At 40.7% G+C, this 8,545-nt stretch overlaps 1 non-coding gene across 1 annotated transcript; it reads left to right on the top strand.

Moving 5' to 3' along the window:
- Positions 1-7,214: 7,214 nt before the first annotated feature.
- LOC148574655 (small nucleolar RNA R71) lies at positions 7,215-7,322 on the top strand. The gene has a single exon (XR_015905791.1). It is a non-coding gene; the product is annotated as a small nucleolar RNA R71 (small nucleolar RNA).
- Positions 7,323-8,545: the final 1,223 nt, after the last annotated feature.

Here is an 8,545-nt window from a genome sequence, read left to right as displayed (position 1 = left end):
ACATCAAAAAGAGGAACAGTTACCTCAACCTTTTTGAATATTTCTACCATTTTGGGATCAGGTTCCAGCTGCTTCCTGGGCTTCCTTGCAAGTTGTAGAAATGGGATGGGAGTGGTATTTTCTGCAGTGTCTGCGTCTTTTGGTGCTTCTTCCTGTGGTTGGGCTTCTTCTTTTTTATCTATGTCCTGTATGTCCTCTTCCTCTTCAACATCTTCTATTTCTACTACCTCTTCAGCTGAGGCGTGTTCTGGTGGGTTTGACTCCTCCTGATTCCTCTCCTGCAGTGTGGTTCCGGACCTTAGGGTGATGGCATTAATGCCTCCCTTTGGATTGGGTAATGGTTGAGAGGGAATTCCAGTGGAGCTCAAAGGTTGGTTACTGGAGTTATTCATTGATCCAATCTGTGAGGTGAGAGCTTGTACAGCAGAGGTCAGACCATTTAGAGTGGCACTAAGGTTGTTTTCCATGGCCTGTTGTCTCCTATCAATAGATTATAGTAACTCATCATTAGGAGACAAAGAAGGATAAGTAATTTGAGAGGTCTGCTGTTGGATATTCTGTGGTCCTTGGGATTGCCTCAGGTGAGGTGCTCTATAAGGTTGGTTCTGTTGCCTGTTGTTATTATTATTCCACCTCTGATATCCCTGATTGTCTCTGCCTCCTCTGTTATTGTTGTCCTTCCAATTCTGGTTAGAATTGTCCTGCCATCCATGGTTATGATTTTCACCTTGATTGTACCCTTGGTTGGGGCGGTCATAGAAGTTATGAGTGGATGCCACCATGTTGTCTTCCTGTTGGAGCTGCGGGCATTCATCAGTATAATGGCTATAATCATCACAAATTCCGCAGACTCTCTGTGGGACTAACTGTTGGCTTTGTTGTGCTGGAGAAGATTGAGCTTGCTAAACTTGTTGTTGATTCAATTGCATCTGCTTCAGTAAGTTGGTCATTTCACAGATACTCTGAGCTAGAGCAGCAGTCTCTCTGCTAGAGGATACTTCTGCAACGGCTTTTGAACGGCCTTATTTCTGTCTGTGGTTCCTAGTAGATTCAGCTAAGTCGCTGATCAATTGCCATGCCTCATCAGTGGTCTTGTACTTCTTCATAGACCCATTGCTAGCACTTTCCAATGTGGTCTTATCTTGGGGCCTCATGCCCTATGTGATATAGCTGAGTAACACTATCTTGTCAATCATATGGTAGGGGCATGCTTCCAGAAGATTAGTGAAGCGCTCCCAGTATTCAAAGAGAATCTTGTTGTCATCTTGAACAATCGTGGAAATGTCTTTCCTCAGTTTATCAGTAACTTCAGATGGAAAGAATTTTTCCAAAAATTCTTTTCTGAGTGTATCCCAGTTGGATACATTTGCTAGGGGTTGAGTGTAGTACCACTCTCTTGCTTTTCCCTCAAGAGAAAACGGGAAAGCTTTCAGCAAAATTGAAGTTTCATCTGCACCATCACGTCTGACAATAGAACAGGCTGCTTGGAAATCTCTCAGGTGCTTGATAGGCTCTTGAGCAGGTAAGCCATGAAACTTGGGCATCAAATTGAGCAGTGCGGTCTTTATTTCAAAATCTGTAGCTACTGCTGGGTGATGCGTGGTGCACGAAATTGTGATCTCCAGGCTCGAACAAATCCTGGTAATGGCTCCAAAGCTTGGTGCTCTGATCTTAATTCATAATTGTCACAACTTCGATACAACTAACTAGCAAGTGCACTGGGTCGTCCAAGTAATACCTTACGTGAGTAAGGGTCGAATCCCACGGAGATTGTTGGTATGAAGCAAGCTATGGTCACCTTGCAAATCTCAGTCAGGCAGATATAAAGTGATAATGGTGTTTTCAAATATTATATAGTAAAATAGGGATAGAGATACTTATGTAATTCATTGGTAGGAATTTCAGATAAGCGAATGGAGATGCTTTTCGTCCCTCTGAACCTCTGCTTTCCTGCTATCTTCACCCAGTCAGTCTTACTCCTTTCCATGGCTGGCTTTATGTGATACATCACCACTGTCAATGGCTACTTTCGGTCATCTCTCGGGAAAATGATCCAATGCCCTGTCACGGCACGGCTAATCGTCTGGAGGCATCACCCTTGTCAATGGCTTCATCTTATCCTCTCAGTGAATAATATGCTCACGCACCCTGTCACGGCACGGCTATTCATCTGTCGGTTCTCGATCATGCTGGAATAGGATTTACTATCCTTTTGCGTCTGTCACTAATGCCCTGCAATCGCGAGTTAGGAGCTCGTCACAGTCATTCAATCATTGAATCCTACTCGGAATACCACAGACAAGGTTTAGACCTTCCGGATTCTCTTGAATGCCGCCATCATTCTAGCTTACGCCACGAAGATTCTGGTTAGGAGATCTAAGAGATACTCATTCTAGCTTATTTCATGTAGAACAGAAGTGTTTGTCAGACACGCGTTCATAAGGGAGAAGGATGATGAGCGTCACACATAATCATCACCTTCATCACGTTCTTGGGTGCGAATGGATATCTTAGAAGCGAAATAAGAAGGATTGAATAGAAAACAGTAGTACTTTGCATTAATCTTTGAGGGACAGCAGAGCTCCACACCTTAATCTATGGAGTGTAGAAACTCTACCGTTAAAAATACATAAGTGAAGGTCCAGGCATGGCCGAGATGGCCAGCCCCCTAAAACGTGATCAAAGGATCATAAGGTAATCCAAAGATGTCAAATACAGTAGTAAGAGGTCCTATTTATAATAAACTAGCTACTAGGGTTTACATGAGTAAGTATTTGATGTATAAATCCACTTCCGGAGCCCACTTGGTGTGTGTTTGGGCTGAGCTTAAGTGTTGCACGTGCAGAGGCCATTTGTGGAGTTGAACGCCAGTTTTTGTGCCAGTTTGGGTGTTCAACTCTGGTTTTGGATCCTTTTCTGGCGCTGGACGCCAGATTTGGGTAGAAAGCTGGCGTTGAACGCCAGTTTACGTCGTCAATTCTTGGCCAAAGTATGGACTATTATATATTTCTGGAAAGCCCTGGATGTCTAATTTCCAACGCAATTGGAAGCGCGCCATTTCGAGTTCTGTAGCTCCAGAAAATCCACTTTGAGTGCAGGGAGGTCAGAATCCAACAGCATCAGCAGTCCTTTTTCAACATCTAAATCTGATTTTTGCTCAAGTCCCTCAATTTCAGCCAGAAAATACCTGAAATCACAGAAAAACACACAAACTCATAGTAAAGTCCAGAAATGTGAATTTAACACAAAATCTATTAAAAACATCCCTAAAAGTAACTAGATCCTACTAAAAACATACTAAAAACAATGTCAAAAAGCGTATAAATTATCCGCTCATCACAACACCAAACTTAAATTGTTGCTTGTCCCCAAGCAACTGAAAATCAAAATAGGATAAAAAGAATAGAATATACTATAAATTCCAAACTATCAATGAAACATAGCTTCAATCATATGAGCGGGACTTATAGCTTTTTGCCTCTTGAATAGTTTTGGCATCTCACTTTATCCATTGAGGTTCAGAATGATTGGCATCTATAGGAACTCAGAGTTCGAATAGTGTCATTGACTCTCCTAGTTCAGTATGATGATTCTTGAACACAGCCTCTTTATGAGTCTTGGCCGTGGCCCTAAGCACTTTGTTTTCCAGTATTACCACCGGATACATAAATGCCACAGACACATAATTGGGTGAACCTTTTCAGATTGTGACTCAGCTTTGCTAAAGTCCCCAATTAGAGGTGTCCAGGGTTCTTAAGCACACTCTTCTTTTGCTTTGGACCTTGACTTTAACCGCTCAGTCTCAAGTTTTCACTTGACACCTACACGCCACAAGCACATGGTTAGGGACAGCTTGGTTTAGCCGCTTAGACCGGGATTTTATTCCTTTAGGCCCTCCTATCCACTGATGCTCAAAGCCTTGGGATCCTTTTTATTGCCCTTGCCTTTTGGTTTTAAGGGTTATTGGCTTTTTGCTCTTGCCTCTTGGTTTTAAGAGCTTTTGGCTTTTTCTGCTTGCTTTTTCTTTTTCTTTCTATTTTTTTTCGCCTATTTTTTTTTTTTTTTGCAAGCTTTGTTCTTTGCTGCTTTTTCTTGCTTCAAGAATCATTTTTATGATTTTTCAGATTATCAAATAACATGTCTCCTAGTCATCATTCTTTCAAGAGCCAACATATTTAACATTCTTAAACAAAAACTTCAAAAGACATATGCACTGTTCAAGCATACATTCAGAAAACAAGAAGCATTGTCACCACATCAATATAATTAAACTAAGTTCAAGGATAAATTCGAAACTCATGTACTTCTTGTTCTTTTGAATTAAAACAGTTTTTATTTAAGAGAGGTGATGGATTCATAGGACATTCATAACTTTAAGACAAAGTTACTAACTACTAATGATCATGTAATGAAGACACAAACATGGATAAGCACATAACATATAAAACGAAAAAACAGAGAAAGTAAGAACAAGGAATGAGTCCACCTTAGTGATGTCCTTGAGCTCTTCTATGTCTCTTCCTTGTCTTTGCTGCTCCTCCTTCATTGCTTTTAGATCTTCTCTGATTTCATGAAGGATGATGGAGTGCTCCTGATGTTCCACCCTTAGTTGCTTCCAATAATTGTGTGGAAGAAAATGAATCCCCTGAGGTATCTCAGGGATCTCTTGATTTGCAGTCAAATATTCTACCACTGAGCTATAGACCCTTGATGGAAGCTTTTGTCTTCCCTTTCCTCTTTCTAGAGGTTTCTCTGGCCTTAGGTGCCATCAATGGTTATGGAAAAAACAAAAAAGCTATGCTTTTGCCACACCAAACTTAGAATGTTGCTCGCCCTCGAGCAAAAGAAGAAAGAATAGAAGAATAAGAAGAAGATATGGAGGAGATGGATGGGAGTGTGTATTCGGCCATATGGGTGGGATTGGGTGGGAGAGAGATGTTGAATTTTTGAAGGTAGTGGGTGTATGGATGTGAGTGGTAAATGGAAAAAAAGAAGGGATGATCATGAATGGAAAGAGAGATGATGAGGTAGGTGGGGATCCTGTGGGGTCCACAGATCCTAAGATGATCCTGTGGGGTCCACAGATCCTGAGGTGTCAAGGCATTTACATCCCTGCACCAATTTAGGCATGTAAAATGCCCTTGCACACAACTCTGGGCGTTCAGCGCCAGGTTGGTGCCCTTTTTGGGCGTTCAACGCCCCTTTGCTGCCATTTCTGGCGTTGAACGCCAGAACCATGCTTGTTCTGGGCGTTCAGCGCCAGGATGCTCCCATTCTGGGCGTTCAGCGCCAGAACTATGCTCTGTTCTGGCGTTTGAACGCCAGACAGATGCTCCTCCAGGGTGTGATTTTTCTTCTGCTGTTTTTGATTCCGTTTTCAATTTTTTTGTTTATTTTGTGACTCCACATGATCATGAACCTAAGAAAACATGAAAAACAATAAAAATAAGAATTAGATAAACATTGGGTTGCCTCCCAACAAGCGCTTCTTTAATGTCAATAGCTTGACAGTGAGCTCTCATGGAGCCTCACAGATGTGCAGAGCTTTGTTAAGACTCTCCAACACCAAACTTAGAGTTTGGATATGGGAGTTCAACACCAAACATAGAGTTTGGTTGTGGCCTCCCAACACCAAACTTAGAGTTTGACTGTGGGGGCTCTGGTTGACTCTGCTTTGAGAGAAGCTTTTTCTGCTTCCTCTCCATGGTTGCAGAGGGAGATCCTTGAGTTTTAAACACAAGGGAGTTCTCATTCCATTGAACGACTATTTCACCTCTGTCAACCTCAATCACAGCTCTTGCTGTGGCCAGGAAAGGTCTTCCTAGGATGATGGATTCATCCTCTTCCTTTCCAGTATCCAGGACTATGAAATCAGTAGGTATGTAAAGGCCCTCAACCTTTACTAATACATCTTCTACTTGTCCATAAGCCTGTCTTCTTGAGCTATCTGCCATCTCTAGTGAGATTTTAGTAGCTTGCACCCCATAGATTCCCAGTTTCTCTATTACAGAGAGGGGCATGAGGTTTATTCCTGAACCAAGGTCACAAAGAGCCTTAAAGATCATGGTGCCTATGGTACAGGGTATTATGAACTTTCCAGGATCCTGTCTCTTCTGAGGCAATGTCAGTTGATCCAGATCACTTAGTTCATTGATGAACAAGGGAGGTTCAACTTCCTAAGCATCAATGCCAAACAATTTGGCATTCAGCTTCATGATTGCACCAAGAAACTTGGCAGTTTGCTCTTCAGTGACATCCTCATTCTCTTCAGAAGAGGAATACTCATCAGAGCTCATGAAGGGCATAAGGAGGGTTAATGGAATCTCTATGGTCTCTAGATGAGTCTCAGATTCCTTTGGTTCCTCAGAGGGAAGCTCCTTATTGATCACTGGACGTCCCAGGAGGTCTTCCTCCTTGGGATTCACGTCCTCTCCTCTCCTCACAGGTTCGGCCATGGCGCTTATGTCAATGGCCTTGCACTCTCCTTTTAGGTTCTCTTCTGTATTGCTTGGGAGAGTACTAGGAGGGATTTCAGTGATCCTTTTACTCAGCTGGCCCACTTGTGCTTCTATATTTCTAATGGAAGACCTTGTTTCATTCATGAAACTTACAGTGGCCTTAGATAGATCAGAGACTAGATTTGCTAAATTAGAAGCATTTTGTTCAGAGTTCTCTGTCTGTTGCTGAGTTGATGATGGAAAAGGTTTGCTATTGCTAAACCTGTTTCTTCCACCATTATTAAAGCCTTGTTGGGGCTTTTGATCCTTCCATGAGAAATTTGGATGATTTCTCCATGTTGAGTTATAGGTGTTTCCATAAGGTTCACCTAAGTAATTCACCTCTGCTATTGCAGGGTTCTCAGGATCATAGGCTTCTTCTTCAGAAGATGCCTCTTGAGTACTGTTGGATGCAGCTTGCATTCCATGCAGACTCTGAGAAATCATATTGACTTGCTGAGTCAATATTTTGTTCTGAGCCAATATGGCATTCAGAGTATCAACTTCAAGAACTCCCTTCTTCATAGGCGTCCCATTGCTCACAGGATTCCTTTCAGAAGTGTACATGAACTGGTTATTAGCAACCATGTCAATGAGTTCTTGAGCTTCTGCAGGCGTTTTCTTTAGGTGAATGGATCCACCTGCAGAAGTGTCCAGTGACATCTTTGATAGCTCAGATAAACCATCATAGAATATATCCAGGATGGTCCATTCTGAAAGCATGTCAGAAGGACACTTTTTGGTCAACTGTTTGTATCTTTCCCAAGCTTCATAGAGGGATTCACCTTCTTTCTGCCTGAAAGTTTGAACATCAGCTCTAAGCTTGCTCAGCTTTTGAGGAGGAAAGTACTTGGCTAAGAAAGCCGTGACCAGCTTATCCCAAGAGTACAGGCTGTCTTTGGGTTGAGAATCCAACCATAATCTAGCTCTGTCTCTTACAGCAAAAGGGAAAAGCATGAGCCTGTAGACTTCAGGATTTACTCCATTAGTCTTAACAGTATCACATATCTACAAGAATTCAGTTAAGAACTGAAAGGGATCTTCAGATGGAAGTCCATGAAACTTGCAGTTTTGCTGCATCAGAGAAACTAATTGAGGTTTCAGCTCAAAGTTGTTTGCTCCAATGGCAGGAATGGAGATGCTTCTTCCATGTAAATTGGAATTAGGTGCAGTGAAGTCACCAAGCATCTTCCTTATATTATTATTATTTTTGGCTGCCATCTCCTTTTCCTGTTCGAAAATTTCTGAAAGGTTATCTCTGGATTGTTGTATTTTAGCTTCTCTTAATTTTTTCTTCAGAGTCCTTTCAGGTTCTGGATCTGCTTTAACAAGAATGTTTTTGTCCTTGCTCCTGCTCATATGACAAAGAAGATGGCACAGAAAAAATAGTAATAATAATATGGATCCTTTACACCACGGTATAGGGATCCTTGTGTTAGTAGAAGAAAAGAAGGGAAGAAAATCTGAACTCAGAGAGAGAGAGGGGGTTCGGATTTTTGGAGAGTTGAAGGAAAGATGTTAGTACATCAATAAACAAATAGAAGAAGATGAGAGGGGGAAGTGAATTTTCGAAAACAATTTTTGAAAAAGAGTTAGTGATTTTTGAAAATAGTTTTTGAAAAAGGTTAGTATTTTTTTTCGAAATTTTTTTTTTAAATAAAAAATAAAAATAATTAGTTAATAAAAAAGAAATTTTTTGAAAAAGAGGGAAGATATTTTCGAAAATTAGAGAGAGAGAGAGTTAGTTAGGTAGTTTTGAAAAAGTTAAGAAACAAACAAAAAGTTAGTTAGTTAGTTGAAACAAATTTGAAAAGATAAGAAGTTGGGAAGTTAGAGAAGATATTTTGAAATCAAATTTTGAAAAAGATAAGATAAGAAGATATTTTTTTTTGAAAAGATATGATAGAAATTAGTTTTTGAAAAAGATTTGATTTTTAAAATCACAATTAATGACTTGATTCATAAGAAATCACAAGATATGATTCTAGAACTTAAAGTTTGAATCTTTCTTAACAAGCAAGTAACAAACTTCAAATTTTTGAATCAAA

This window comes from Arachis ipaensis, chromosome B2 (assembly GCF_059453495.1).
Source record: "Arachis ipaensis isolate K30076 ecotype BB chromosome B2, ASM5945349v1, whole genome shotgun sequence".
NCBI classification, from domain to species: Eukaryota; Viridiplantae; Streptophyta; class Magnoliopsida; order Fabales; family Fabaceae; genus Arachis; species Arachis ipaensis.
The sequence above is the reverse complement of the archived record's forward strand: the minus strand, read 5'-3'. Positions and strand labels throughout refer to the sequence as shown.